Consider the following 14,062-nt stretch of genomic DNA (forward strand, 5'->3'; position numbering starts at 1 on the left):
AAAGTGAAATTGTCTTATATATCATGTGTTTTAAAATGTCTTCACATACACAATGTCTCTACATCTCATATCTTGGACATGGATTTAACTTAATAACTCCATTTGAGCCCAAAATAATAAATTTTAAGGGGTCATAATTGGGGCCAAAGTTTAAAAAGTTGTTTGTTTGTTTGTTTTTTGCTCAGCATACAACTCCAAACCCCCGGGCAACGCCGGGCTGAAATGCTAGTATATATATATATATATATATATATATATATATATATATATATATATATATATATATATATAAAATATAATGGGCAGAAGTCTCTCGAGAGCTCTTTCAGCTATCATCTCATCAGGAGAAAATCGATAGCGTAAAAATAATAATACTATGTCGAAAGTAAAGAGTTCTGATGGGGAACTATTGAATGTGCCAAAAGTACGGGGACACTAAAATAAAGTTTATTAACGTTTAAAAAACGATTAAAATAATGGCACAACGAGGGAAAAAACGGGAGAAAAGATTCACAGTTCCCCAAAGAAAAACAATGCGTTAGATGTTTCTTTCTGCCGGCACAAAAAATGTTTCCGCACCGCAATAGAGACAGACTCCAAAATCTTTAAATGGTTTCTGGAGTCCGCTCTGTGTAGCACCTCGAAGCATTCAATTTTATATCCATCGGCACAGCACGAGTTGTCAACCAAATGCTGGCCAATAGCAGAGTCCAAGGCTGCAGAAGGAGGGAGACTACCAGACCCCATCCTCCCTTGTCTGATCTTCGATGGAACATGCTGGTTTATACGAGTCAAAAGATGCAAGGATGTTCGCCCAACATGACCAGCATCGCACTAGCATTTGAATTGATATACAATATTGCTATATATATATATATATATATATATATATCCATTGCACGCTTGAAAGGATTCTTCAAATGATTTTGTTAGTTGTGATTATCATTTTCTGTCACCGGCAATTCCCTACCGATTGAGTGAGACATCGATTTCAGAAACAAAACTTTTATTTTCTCTTTTTATCATTTTTTATAAATATTTTCTATTACCTTTTATTTACTCTTTACGCCATTTTGTGCGTCTAATTAATTCTCAAGAAACACGTTCTATTTTTCTATATATTTACGATCGAATAATCGCGTCTCAGAACATGAATATATATATATGATGAAAATAATGGAAATAGTATTCCGACAAAATAGAGAAATAAAAAGGAACAAACCGTATTATGTGTTCATCAACGTTTCGTCTTTATTTCAGAGGAAGCCTCGAAATAAAGACGAAACGTTGATGAACACATAATATGGTTTGTTCCTTTTTATTTCTCTCTCCCTCACTCTCTCTCTCTCTCTCTCTCTATATATATATATATATATATATATATATATATATATATATATACTTTATTAAATCACATAAATTAATATACGAAAGTATTATTTTATGCGTAAACTTTAAGTATTTACTTAAACAGTGCTCAATACATAGGTAGAGCTAGGTAGTAAGTTATAAAAATATATATGGCAATTAAGCTACACAGAATATTCCGCGTTTCATCCACGCTAGGATTCGTCAGGCTTATGCCTGACGAATCCAAGCATAAGCTATATATATATATATATATATATATATATATATATATATATATATATTATAGAAACATTATTTATAATCATATATATATACATATATGTGTGTGTGCGTGTGTGTGCGTGTGTGTGCGTATGTATGTATACTAGCAGTACAGCCAGCTTTGCTCGTGCATTATGTACTGTTCATGTCTATATGCAATTTATGTAAAATTTCAAATGTTTAGACCAAAAATTGGCTGAGGAGTTAATAAATTTTACCTTTGAAAACTTTACCAAACTACTCCGCCAATTTTGGGTCTAAGCACTTGGAATTTTAGATGTAGGTTCCTTGAACATAGGTCAAATTTTTTAACTTGATTTGAGCCCAAAACAATGAATAATAAGGGGTAAAAATTGGGGTCAAAGTTTTAAAATATTTGACCTCTCAGCCAATTTTTGGCCTAAACATTTGAAATTTTACATAAAGTGTATTCAGACATGCAGCAAGCTTTGTAATTAGCTTTAGGGTGAAAATTTGGATGCCAAGAGGTCAAAATTGAAAGAGTAGACTTTTGTAGACACTACCAAACTCATCCCTCAATTTGTTTAACACTTGAAATTTTGATGTAGGTAACCTGGACATGAGTTAAAGTTATGAACAGTGCATAGGGCCCGAGCAAAGCTGGGTTGAACTGCTAGTTTATAAAAAATAGATGACTTGAGTACCATCAGCTTTAATCTAAACTAAAACCAAAACTTATGAAGAATTCTTGGTAAAATTATTTATTACAGGAAATGGAAGTACATAATAATTAAACGACCCGGATGTAAGCGTGACACAAAATAACACACACTATCGCATTAATATATAGATTACTGAGACTAGTAGTCTGAATAATTCAAATAATTTAAACATCATCACGGCACTGACTTGGTATGACAGAAACGTGTCGTGTGGAATGATGGTTATTTTTGCACGCTGTATTGTTTATAACGTTGGCGAATATTCATAGCGATGAGCTGAACCCTTGCTGTATCAAAGGTTAATTAGTTGAACCTGAAAGGCTATACATTCACCGTTTAATAAATGTAATAATAAACAAACAAAAATCGTAAAGAATGAATAATATAGAAAGAGCAGCGCTTATGCTGGGCAACAGTGTCCTCTTAAGAAGTTCTCGTATCAAATCCAATCTTTACTATTATATAGAAATCACTTTGTGTGGGTGTGTATGTGTGTGTGTTTTTTTACAAAGGACTCACCACATATCCAGACCTGGAGTCCACTCAAGGATAAGGGTTAAAGAGTGTACAGTACCAGAATCATAGTAATCGTTAGTAGAGGAGATTCGGTAAAGTTGTTAATTTACGTGGAATGGCTCATAAAGAACTTGTTTGCATTGGACTTGAAGACGGCTATATTGTATTCAGCGCTGGAAACCAGGAAAACGGAATACAGTTCCAGGGGCGTGCCGTTCTAAGAAAGAAACTCTGTTCATGGAATCTACAGTTAGGTTAAGGCACAGATAAAGAGTATGGGAATTTATTAATAGTGTTTTTGTAAAAAAGCTAACAATCGACAATTATAAAAAACACAACAACAATAAAAAAAAAACTTATACCAAACGCAGTATACTTTTAACTGGCTAAAACTATTTTTTTCTACTTATAACTATGTTGTTCAAAGTGGTTTTTACACACTGAATTTAAACAAATAAACAAATGGCCAATTATTGCTTAACGGGTGGGGAGGCTTAATTCTGGAAAAGTTGTAAACAAATGACTTATTCTACCACTAACCCTAAGTTCGAGTTGCAATCGCAAATTTAGAGTTAGTGGTAGTCATAGATTTTTAATACAATTTTTCAATAATGGCGTCTCCAATGATTAAGCGACAAACAAACAGTTATTTGCTGTTAAACAGCTAAAAGAAATGAAATAAAAAGAACGTAAGACCGTATAAAAGATACATGAATTTTACTGCGTTTGGTATAAGGTAGTTGTAAGTTTTATTATTGTTTATAATTTCTGGACTGTTAACTATTGTATACTTTAACAAAGAGCCATCATTCATGATTTTACTTATTTTTACTAACTTTTTCAACATTTATTATTACATTTAATTGTCAGCGTGATCCAGCATTTTTAGATGTGCAGCATGTGTTAACGCCTCAGCGAAGTTTATTGCGTTTATTTTTCAGCAAACATAAAAAAACAGAAGCGATGTTTACCACATGTTGAAAAAAATTACTTGCCTTCCTACGATGGTAATGTTAGATACAAAGTCAGTTTTTCATGGAGCGAACCCCCCCCCCCCGTTACCCCCCCCTAACAAAAGAGGCAAGTTTGTATGTCTGCCTAAAACTTTCGACAGAGGCCACAGATTTTCACGAAATCGGTATTGTTTTGAAGCTTGGCCCTTCGGACGACAAATATCGAAAAATTGGCCCAAAACATTAATTCCTCCACTCTCAACTAGGAACTTTTCTACAGGGAGGGGTCGCTTTATCGCCAATATTTTCGAAAGTTATTGCCTTTTTTCGATTGTCTAGCCTTAATTTAAACCTATGTCACTTTCAGTTTGGCGATGGGCACAAAAGCTTACGCATCGCTTTTTTTTTCACTTTCTTTTCGTCCTTTGCGGTACGGGTTCGAGCCTGCCTAATACCATTTTTTTTTTTTTTGCTCAACACACACCTCCAAACACCCGGACAACACCAGTCATTCATGCTAGTATTATCATAAAACGCTAGCGTGACCTGTGGAAATCCCGTGGTTGTGTCCTTTTATCTGTTTTATGTCAGCTGTGTTAAAAAATATTTTTTTTCATTCTATACGTTTCATAATAAGAGCCGTGTTCTAAGTAAAATGTTTTTATGTCATCTTAAAGGTCAAGGGTGACTCCATGTCAAAGTTGATGAAACCACATATCTTCCAGCCAATATCCCTCTATCTCTTAGATAGCGAGACCTGAAGCAAAAAAGCCGTGTCTTGGTGCTGTCCCCAAAGCGATGCAGTGCACACAGTGTGGGTACGTTTACTAGCGTAAATTGCCCATTTGTCTGTCTGTCTGTCTGTCTATCTTTTTTCTCTTTCTCCATCCCTTCCTCTCCTCCCCTTACCCCTCTATTTTCTGTAATTTTCTATCTTAAATAAATACTTCGAAAGTAAATATAAATACAGGGTGCAACAGAAATGCCCCCGACAGACCCGACAAGCAGCTAAATCCCACTCCTTCACAGTAGAGATCTTTAGATGTAAGAGAGCTTTCTACTCCAGTAGTTTTTTCCCCAGAACCGCTAGACTTTGGAATTCTCTTCCGGGGTCCTGCTTCCCCAACTGTACTGACATGCAGAAATTCAATTGTAACGTGAACCGACATCTTGCTGCCCAACTCCCTACATAGTATCCCCTGTAGCTTATGTCCCTGATAGCAACCCCCTACATCAAAGTGGCGATGTGTCTTGTTTGGGGTGAAAATGTAATTTAAAAAATATATCTCCCACTTTTTCACGATCTTCCCAGCCGCGCTCGTGCAGTTTCTGAGCAAACATTGATTTGCATGGATATCAGTGTGTAGAATTCTTTTTACTGTTCGATTATATTTGGGTGCCGTCAGCTAGAATCGAAACCGAAATCAAATCTGTAGCATTCAAAGTTGGTGGCGTTACCACTGCACCAACGCGACACGTATATGAGCTGATTAAAAATAAACTAAGATGTACGTAGAAAATGTATAACGATTTTTTTCGATTTTGACCCCGTTTTAATCCCTTAACAACTATTTTAACCGGCTAAAGACCAATAAAAGAACGGTTCATAAAAAGTTTAATCATCTGAGGCCCCAAGCGCCGCTCTGCGACTTTTAGTTTCGGAAGAGATAGAGTTTGAAAGTATAGAGATGGACAGACGGATAGACAGGTATATTGAGTTTTATAAATTATTTTTGCTTTAATTTAAAGTAAGAGTTTGTGTTTACCTTGGAGGAATCAGATTAACCGAAATCGGGCAATCTCTTTTTTTTAAATACGTGTGATAGGTGATACCGTATGCAGGAACATAAAATTATCTTAGTGCATTATTATAATAGATATGCAATGTCAATTCCCCGGTTTTTTCTATATCAATATCATTTGCAAAACTTAATTATATCCTGCAAAGTTAAACAGAAAAGTTTCCTCTACAGAAAAATCTAACCCAACACCATGAATAAATACGAAAAACACTCGTCTATCTGAAACCACTATCAATAATTTCCCCCACTCTTTATCTGTGCCTAAACATAAACGTAGATTCCATGAACAAAGCTTCTTTCTTAGAACTACACGCCTGTGGAACTCTTTTCCGTTTCCCTGCTTTCCAGTTTACTACAATATGGCCGTCTTCAAGTCCAATGTAAACAAGTTCTTGATGAGCCGTTCCCCTTAAATAATCCAATTTACCAAAGTTATACTTCTAACGATTACTATATTGTCCTTTTGACAAATGTACACTCTTAACCCTTATCCTCAAGTGGCCTCTGGGCCTTGATGTGTGGTGATTCCCTTGTAAAAAAAAAAACAACAAAGAAGCTTGAAGATATAAAAAGCTTGTAGTATGAAAACTTTAACCAAAATTACCAAAATTCGGAATTAACTCGAAAAGAGTTGATATGCCGTAAAACAAAATATCTGTATATTAGTACCGCAGTACCTTTATCGTACTACGTACGTTTGTAACAGTTTTCATATTATAAATTATTCGATCGGGGGATCCTATTTATTAAAAAGGAAAACAGAAGGTGATAACAAGGGTTATGACAACAGCATATTTTTTTTGTTGCGGGGACTCTCGAGTGTGCATCCGCTGATATATTATATGCTTTTATATAAAGTTATACGGTTCTCGATTGATTAACTGTCTAACTGTGTCAGATATATACGCGAGAGTAAAAACAATGATAAGAATATGCTGTTGTCATAGCCCTAGTGATAACACAGTACGAACATTAAATTCTTCGTATATAGATACGCTAAATTAATGGTCGTTGGTTGTTTTTGTTTTACGGCCTATCAACCCTTTTTGCCGAATCTAGTGATTTTGAAGAAAAACTTTTTATATCGAATATATGGATCAGAGTGGACCTGTACTAACAGATACTTCCACTCTGGGTCAGAGTGGACCTGGGAGCAATGACAATTAAGGGGTGGCTCCACACTCCCCAAAGCCCGCAAGCTGGGGCCTCACCATCGGATATAGTTTAAGGTCATATCCAGGACCGCTAAATTAATGTTCATAATACATTATCACCTTCTATCTTCCCTTTTTAATAAATAGGATCTCCCGATCATCGAAGACGCAATATGGAAAAAATAAAAATAAATTAAAAAAATTATGTCGCTTTTGGGCCGTACATAAAAGTAAAATATACCTTCTTGATCTTCTGGCTAGGATTCAAGGTGTCTAAAGATGGCATAGTGGGGTTTCCGTTCGCACCGGGCGTCCATACAATGGAAATATATCACAAACTCCTATAAGAATATTGGAGATAAATCGTAATAACCAGATATATTCTGACACTACATTAACCAGATTACTTAGATAAATACTTTTACAGTTTGGGCGGTCGGACGATGGCAGAAGTGTGTCACTGACTTATCTCTCCCCCTCTCTCTCTCTCTCTCTCTCTTTCTCTCTCTCTCTCTCTCTCTCTTATTGTCTTTGTTTCGACTTATAATACATTGATATTCAAAATTCAGTTGGTTGGAATTACTGTTCATTTATTTTGACCTTCTTAGACATACCCTATTTTTTAACAAAATGGCCGATTAAATAATGTTGCATATTGTTGCTTGTATAGTTTATGGTTTACACTTTTACAAAATGTGTACCAAATATATACACTCGCATGACCTTGTTTTTTTGTTTGTCTGTTTTTTTTTTGTTTTTGTAATAAATAAATCAACAAAGTTTTATTTACATTACAGTGATAATATGACTCTCAGTACAGGCCAATAATTCTCCTGTGCGTCATGAGTAAGTTGCTAGAATCTGTGTTAAATACAGAAGTAATCAAACATCTCAACAAAAATAACCTTCTTAGTGACACTCAATATGGTTTCCGTTCTGCTAGATCTACAGCAGATGTCCTTACAGTTATATCGCATAGGATTAGCAAATCTCTCGACGGTGGCAATCTTTCTAGGGCAATTACTCTTGACATATCTAAAGCCTTTGATAGGGTATGGCATAAAGGTTTACTTCATAAGATCGCTAGCTATGGTATAGCTGGAAAAGTCTTCTCAATTATTAAATCGTTTCTTTCTGATAGGTTCATAAGAGTAGTAGTTGAGGGGCAAAAATCAGAAGCTCACAGTATTAATGCCGGTGTCCCTCAGGGATCCATCCTGGGCCCAACTCTTTTCCTGATCTACATTAATGATCTTCCAAATCATATCCTTACGTCATTTGTAGACATTTATGCTGACGACACTACCATTTATGGTACCACATCTAAGACAGTAAACGACCAAGTTCTCTCCAATTCTCTCTCCTCTGATCTTGAGCACGTAGTACAATGGGGAAAGGAGTGGCTGGTTACTTTTAATGCATCTAAAACCAAGCTTCTCTCTTTACATCATCAACATTCTAATCCACATTTGTCATCAATTGAAATGAATGGCTCTCGTCTTCAGGAGGCCTCAAGTTTTGACAAGCTTCTGGGCTTGACCATTACTCCTGATCTTAAATGGAACACGTATATCAAATCTGTTGCCAAGGCCGCTGGAAAAATGGTGGGATCTTTCTATCGATCCAGTAAATATCTCACTGCTGATGCTATTCTCTACCTATATAAGAGCCAGGTACGTCCAAGGATGGAGTACTGTTGCCACATCTGGGCAGGAGCTGCTAGAAAGGACTTGGCCTGCCTTGATAGAGTTCAAAATAGACTTCGTGGCCTCGTGGGAGATGTCCTTTTCTCCTCCTTGCAACCTCTATCTCACAGAAGAGATGTTGCGAGTTTGTCTCTGATGTATCGTTATTTTCATGGAAAGTGTTCAACTGAGCTTCAATCTATGGTCCTCCCTCGCCAAACTTTCACAAGAAACACTCGTCTAGCTGTAAACACTATCAATCATTTCCCCCACTCTTTATCTGTGCCTAAACCTAAATGTAGATTCAATGAACAAAGCTTCTTTCTTAGAACTGCACGCCTGTGGAATTGTCTTCCGTTTTCCTGCTTTCCGGCGGACTACAATATGGATGTGTTCAAGTCTAAAGTAAATAAGTTCTTGATGAGCCGTTCCATATAAGTTATTAAATTTACCAAATTTTCATTACTAATGATTACTATATTGACCAATTTCTACTGTACACTCTTTAACCCTTATCCTTGAGTGGCATCTGGGCCTTGATAATGTGGTGATGCCTTTGTAAAAAAAAAAAAAAAAAAAAAATATGACATACGAGAGAGTTCGGGTCAGATTGGTGAAGTTGGTCGGTCGGACGACGGCAGAAGTGTGCCGCTGTCTTCTCTCTATTCTCTCTATCTCTCATTGTCTTTGCTTTGACTTAAATTCCCATTTAAAATGCCGTTGTTCACTTATTTTGTCGTTCTTTTTTCTATTTTGTGATGTTTTTTGTACTTTTAGTAATTTCAATCCAGCGATAAATATTTCTCTCACTGTTTACTGATCTTGATTCTTCGATCGAAATGCAGATTTGACGTCACAACAATTTAAATCTGGTTTTGCCCGGATCCGATCTTTTCAGGCAACCCTAACCCGCAGAGTGTTGACATGCCGTAAAAGCTAAACAGCAAAACCAAAACATTATCCAACAATATGTAGCATGAAAGTTAAGTGTAATAATTTTTATGTAACAGATATCTGCTACATAAAAATACATACGGTGTTTTGTGATCCCAATTTTGTTTAAGTGCTCATAATTCCTAGTTTGAAACTTATTACTTGTCCTCCCTTCCCAGTACTCTCCTGACTCAGTGATATAGCGTAGTTGTATCTCAATTAACCTTAAAGGTAGACGTCGCTTTGTCCTTTTGGAGTGTTTAGTCACCCCAGTTGACTAACGTAGGTGTGATTTTATGATTTATATATTTTTTGTATTTTTCCAGTGGGAACGAAAATTGTAGATAAAGGCGCATATTATGTATTATTGGGCTACTCTCTAATATTTAATATGGAATTCATATGTTTTGGTATTTTTTATCATGAGTTTTGATGGGATTATTATTTTATTAACAATTTATTATTCTTTCAGTCTTGTAACTATGAGTTTAGCTAATGTAATATCTTTATTTTTATTCAGTTTTATAATTTATTGTATTGTATTATTTTATATTAATATTAATAAGATACAAGTGATATACCAAAAAACCAACATAGTTAACTATATTTTACAAAATAATAACACTATAAACATTTTTGTATTGGGGTGTATAAAACCCCCATGGGATTAACAATGTTCGGAACACACAGGTGACTAAAGATTAATTAAAAGAAGCAATGCTCTGGAAAGTATAAGTCTAGGCACCGCCAAAAATGGCCGCAAAATCAAGTTGTTGTTGTTTTTTAAAACGAAATTACATTTATTAAAATCCATTATTTCTGAGTAACTTTTTTTTTCCAGAAAGATAAAACCCTGAATTTTATCATATAGAAAACAGAATAATGTAAAACTTTTTCTACTATTTTTAATTCAATTTTAAATGTTAAATTTTCCCAAAAAGTTAACAATTGACATTTTTTGTCTTGCACAAAAAACGTACTTAAATATTTAAAAAAAAAGGGTTTTTGAAATAATTAATTAATTTATTTATTGTCTAACTAAGATTTAGGATGATTTTCTAAGAGAATATGCAAAAATATTATAATATAAGTACCTGAATTTCAAATAATTCCACTTATTCATATAGGTAACCAGATATTCGCGTTGACGTAGAGTTCAGATCGACTCTGTTTACGTTTTCGTCTGATAAAAAGCAAACTATGGAAGACCAAACATGCCAAAAAAAACTTATTTTTCAGTGACGAAAATTTCAATGTATTATTAAGCTGAGGCTGGCCAGTACCAGATGGGTGACCATTTGTATGCGTTTGGTTTTTAATGTGTATGTGTGTGGGGGCCAGACTCCCCAAAATGGGGGGGGGGCAATTTAAAGCAGAATAAAAAAAATTATTTCAGCGCGTTTGGTCCACCATAGTCAAAGGCGGCAAACGTTTTCAAACGGGATCGAAAAAAAAGATGCTATTTTTAACACAAAGGGCACAATATTTATCGAATTTTTTTTTTTTGGTATCGATTATTCAAAGCATGCCCTGTTTAATAATGGTCATGCATTATTCGGCTCGCTAAAAAAAAATTGTTAATTTATTTATCAAAAATTTTAAAATAGCTTTTTTCGTATAAATATTAAAAAAAAATTTTTTTTGTTTTGCTTAACTTAAATTAATTATTTTACTTAACATATTCACCGAATTTCACACTTCAAAACTCAAAAGCGGGATAATTAAACACAATCGAAGTTCTGATATTCAGACGTCTAAATAAGGTATGCAAACAATTTTTTTTTTTTTTTTTTTTTTTGAATCTATAATTCTGTCCCTTACAACACAATATGTTGATTTCAGTCTCAGATGATTATTTTAAGCATATTTGTTCCCACTTCAAAACAAGGGGGGGTTTTGTAAGCAAAAAAAAATATATATATAAATATCGTTTATGAAAAATAAGTAACTGTTATAAAGTTCATTCTTCTCCTAATAATCGCTGAAAATTTCGTATTGATCGGATAATTACCTGATTTTTGGTAGATTTTTAAAAAGACGGTCCGTCAAAAAGTACTGACCTGCCCCCCCCCCCAGTTTTGGCGGTGCCTATATAAGTCTGAATGTAAATATTAACAACATCAACGTGATGATCAGATGTTGTAGTTTTGAAAAGTTCTCCAGCGAAGTTTATGGAAAGGAAGACGAGCTCCGTTCAATTTCATTCTTCCGCTCCAGTAGTTATCTCACTGCCGATGCAATCCTCCATCTGTATAAGAGTCAAGTACGCCATTAAACGGAATATTGTTGACACGTCTGGACAGAAGCTGGTCGGTGCGCTCTATCCTGCCTTGATAGAGTTCTAAATCGGCTTCAAAACCTTGTAGGTGACTAAGGCAGGGTGTAAAGAAATTACTTTTCATTGTCAGCTAAATAATTTTCAAATATCTTAATTTTCCCTTAGTTTTATAATTTATTTTATTGTATTTTTTACATCGATATGGAATGAAAATTTGTAGATATAAGCGCATATTATGTATCATTAGTCTACACTGTAATATTTAATATGGAATTAATGTTTTGGTATTTTTGTTATCATACGTTTTTACAGAAATGTTCATTATGGAAGGGTGAATGATATCGGGGGGGGGGGTGCGAGAAGAGCGGAAAAAAGAGGAAGCGAACAAGGGGGAAAGGTGGGAGGGTGCTTGTATGTCGGTAATGTTTTAGTTTTGGAGTTTAAGGAACATGTGGGGGGAGTCTGGGAAGTTCATTTCTGGTGTGGCTGAGCGTATAGGATACATGGGTGGGTTATTAATGTTATCCTTGGCCTTTTGGCCAAGATCAAAGTGTAGTATCTGTTCTTCAGATACTGCACTTAAGATAATTTGTACCAGTCAATGGAGGGGAAACCCTCTATACTGGGACAATTATTATTTTTGGTAACCAGAGTGACCCCTTTTAGGGGAGCTGGTTTTTACCTCACATTAAAAACGGCCTTGTGCCTAATTTGCTCAGTGGGGGAGCAAATAAACACCATCTGTTCTTCAGATGCTGCACTTCCATTTCTCGTTCTCTTTCAGTGGAGGAGAAATCCTTCACGATTGAGACAATTTTTATTTTTGTACCTTTTCTCCACGTTAAAAAACGACCCTGGTGTCTAACTCTGTCCCGTGGGGAGGCATAGTAAATAGGTACATGGATGGGTTAGGGGGATATGAGGGGGTAGGAGGACAGGGTTACTTTAAAATTCGAGTCTTAATGTTAAAGTTTTTCGCGTCTCGTTGGCGATATGATTTCTTGATAAGTATGTCTTGACCTGTTGAGTGTTCGCTTAGGTTCGGAGGCGGGAGGGGGGCTATGATTCGGTTTATTTATTTGGTTTTTATTTGTTGTTAATTGTTTGGAGAGGGTTAGCTAGCGGCGCGCGAGCACACATGAGCACGTACACACCTTTCCCCCTGTTTCCTTCCTCTTTTTTACGCTCTTCTCGCACCCCTCCCCTGACATCATTCACTCTTCCATCCCATCATAACGAACATTTCTGTAAAAGTCTGAGGAAGCTACAGACGGCCAAAAAAAACCGCCGGGTAGTTGAAACAATAATGTAACAGAAAGATACGGTAATAAAAAATAAAACGCATATTTGCTCTACAACAGTATTGAGCACGTTCTTCAGTTTTTATTAATTACCATTTCTACTATATATATATATATATATATATATATATATATATATATATATATGCGTGTGTGTGTGTGTGTGTGTGTCTGTGTGTGTGTGTGTGTGTGTATATATATACTAGTATTTACACACGGCGTTGCCCGTGTGTTTGGAGGTGTATGTTAAGCAAAAAAATCAATTTTTTTAAACTTTGACCCCTATTATGACCCCTTAACATTTATTGTTTTGGACTCAAATACAGTTATTAAGTAAGACCCATGTCCAAGGAACCTCTATCTAAAATTTCAAGTGTTTAGACCCCAAATTGTCGGAGGAGTTTGGTAGAGTTCTCAAATGTCAAATCGTTGAACTTTGACTCCTTAACAGCCAAATTTCTAGCCGAAAACGGATTGCAAGGATTTTTCCAAATCTCAGTATCCTGTATATCACATTTCGAGTCTGTAGACGAAAAATTGGCAGAGTTATTTCGTAGGGAAATGTACATAGACTGACACACAGACAAACAGACACATTCACTTTTATAGATATATAGATATATATACACATATATATTCTTCCTCATATATATATATATATATATATATTATTCGTCCGGGTTTCCCCCCCCCCCGTTCTTTTCCTCCTTCGCGTTACGGGTTCGCGCCTGCCTTCCTATTACCACTTTTTTTTCTTTTGCTCAACAGACACATACAAACACCCGGGCAACGCCTGGCTGAAATGCTAGTATATATACAAAAGTGAACGTGTCTGTCTGTCTGTCTGTCTGCCTGTGTACATTTCCCTACGCAATAACTCTGTCAATTTTAGTCTACAGACTCGAAATTTGATATACAGGGTACTGAAATTTGGGAAAATCTATGTGATCTGTTTACGGCCAGAAATTTGGTTGTTAATTTTTTTAAACTTTGACCCCTATTATGACCCCTTAACACATATTGTTTTGGGCTCAAATCGAGTTACTAAGTTAGATCCATGTCCAAGGAACCTATATCTAAAATTTCAAGTGTTTAGACCCAAAATTGTCGGGGGAGTTTGGTAGA

At 35.5% G+C, this 14,062-nt stretch overlaps 1 protein-coding gene and 1 pseudogene across 1 annotated transcript in view; one reads left to right on the plus strand and one right to left on the minus strand.

The window, feature by feature from the left end:
* LOC145266330 (uncharacterized) overlaps positions 1-14,062 on the minus strand; it is a 766,230-nt gene that overhangs the window by 535,288 nt on the left and 216,880 nt on the right. The window lies entirely within an intron of this gene.
* On the plus strand, positions 12,155-12,367 carry LOC145266813 (U2 spliceosomal RNA; annotated as a pseudogene).

Source organism: Euprymna scolopes, chromosome 41 (assembly GCF_053919585.1).
Source record: "Euprymna scolopes isolate OS-2025 chromosome 41, ASM5391958v1, whole genome shotgun sequence".
Taxonomy (NCBI): domain Eukaryota; kingdom Metazoa; phylum Mollusca; class Cephalopoda; order Sepiida; family Sepiolidae; genus Euprymna; species Euprymna scolopes.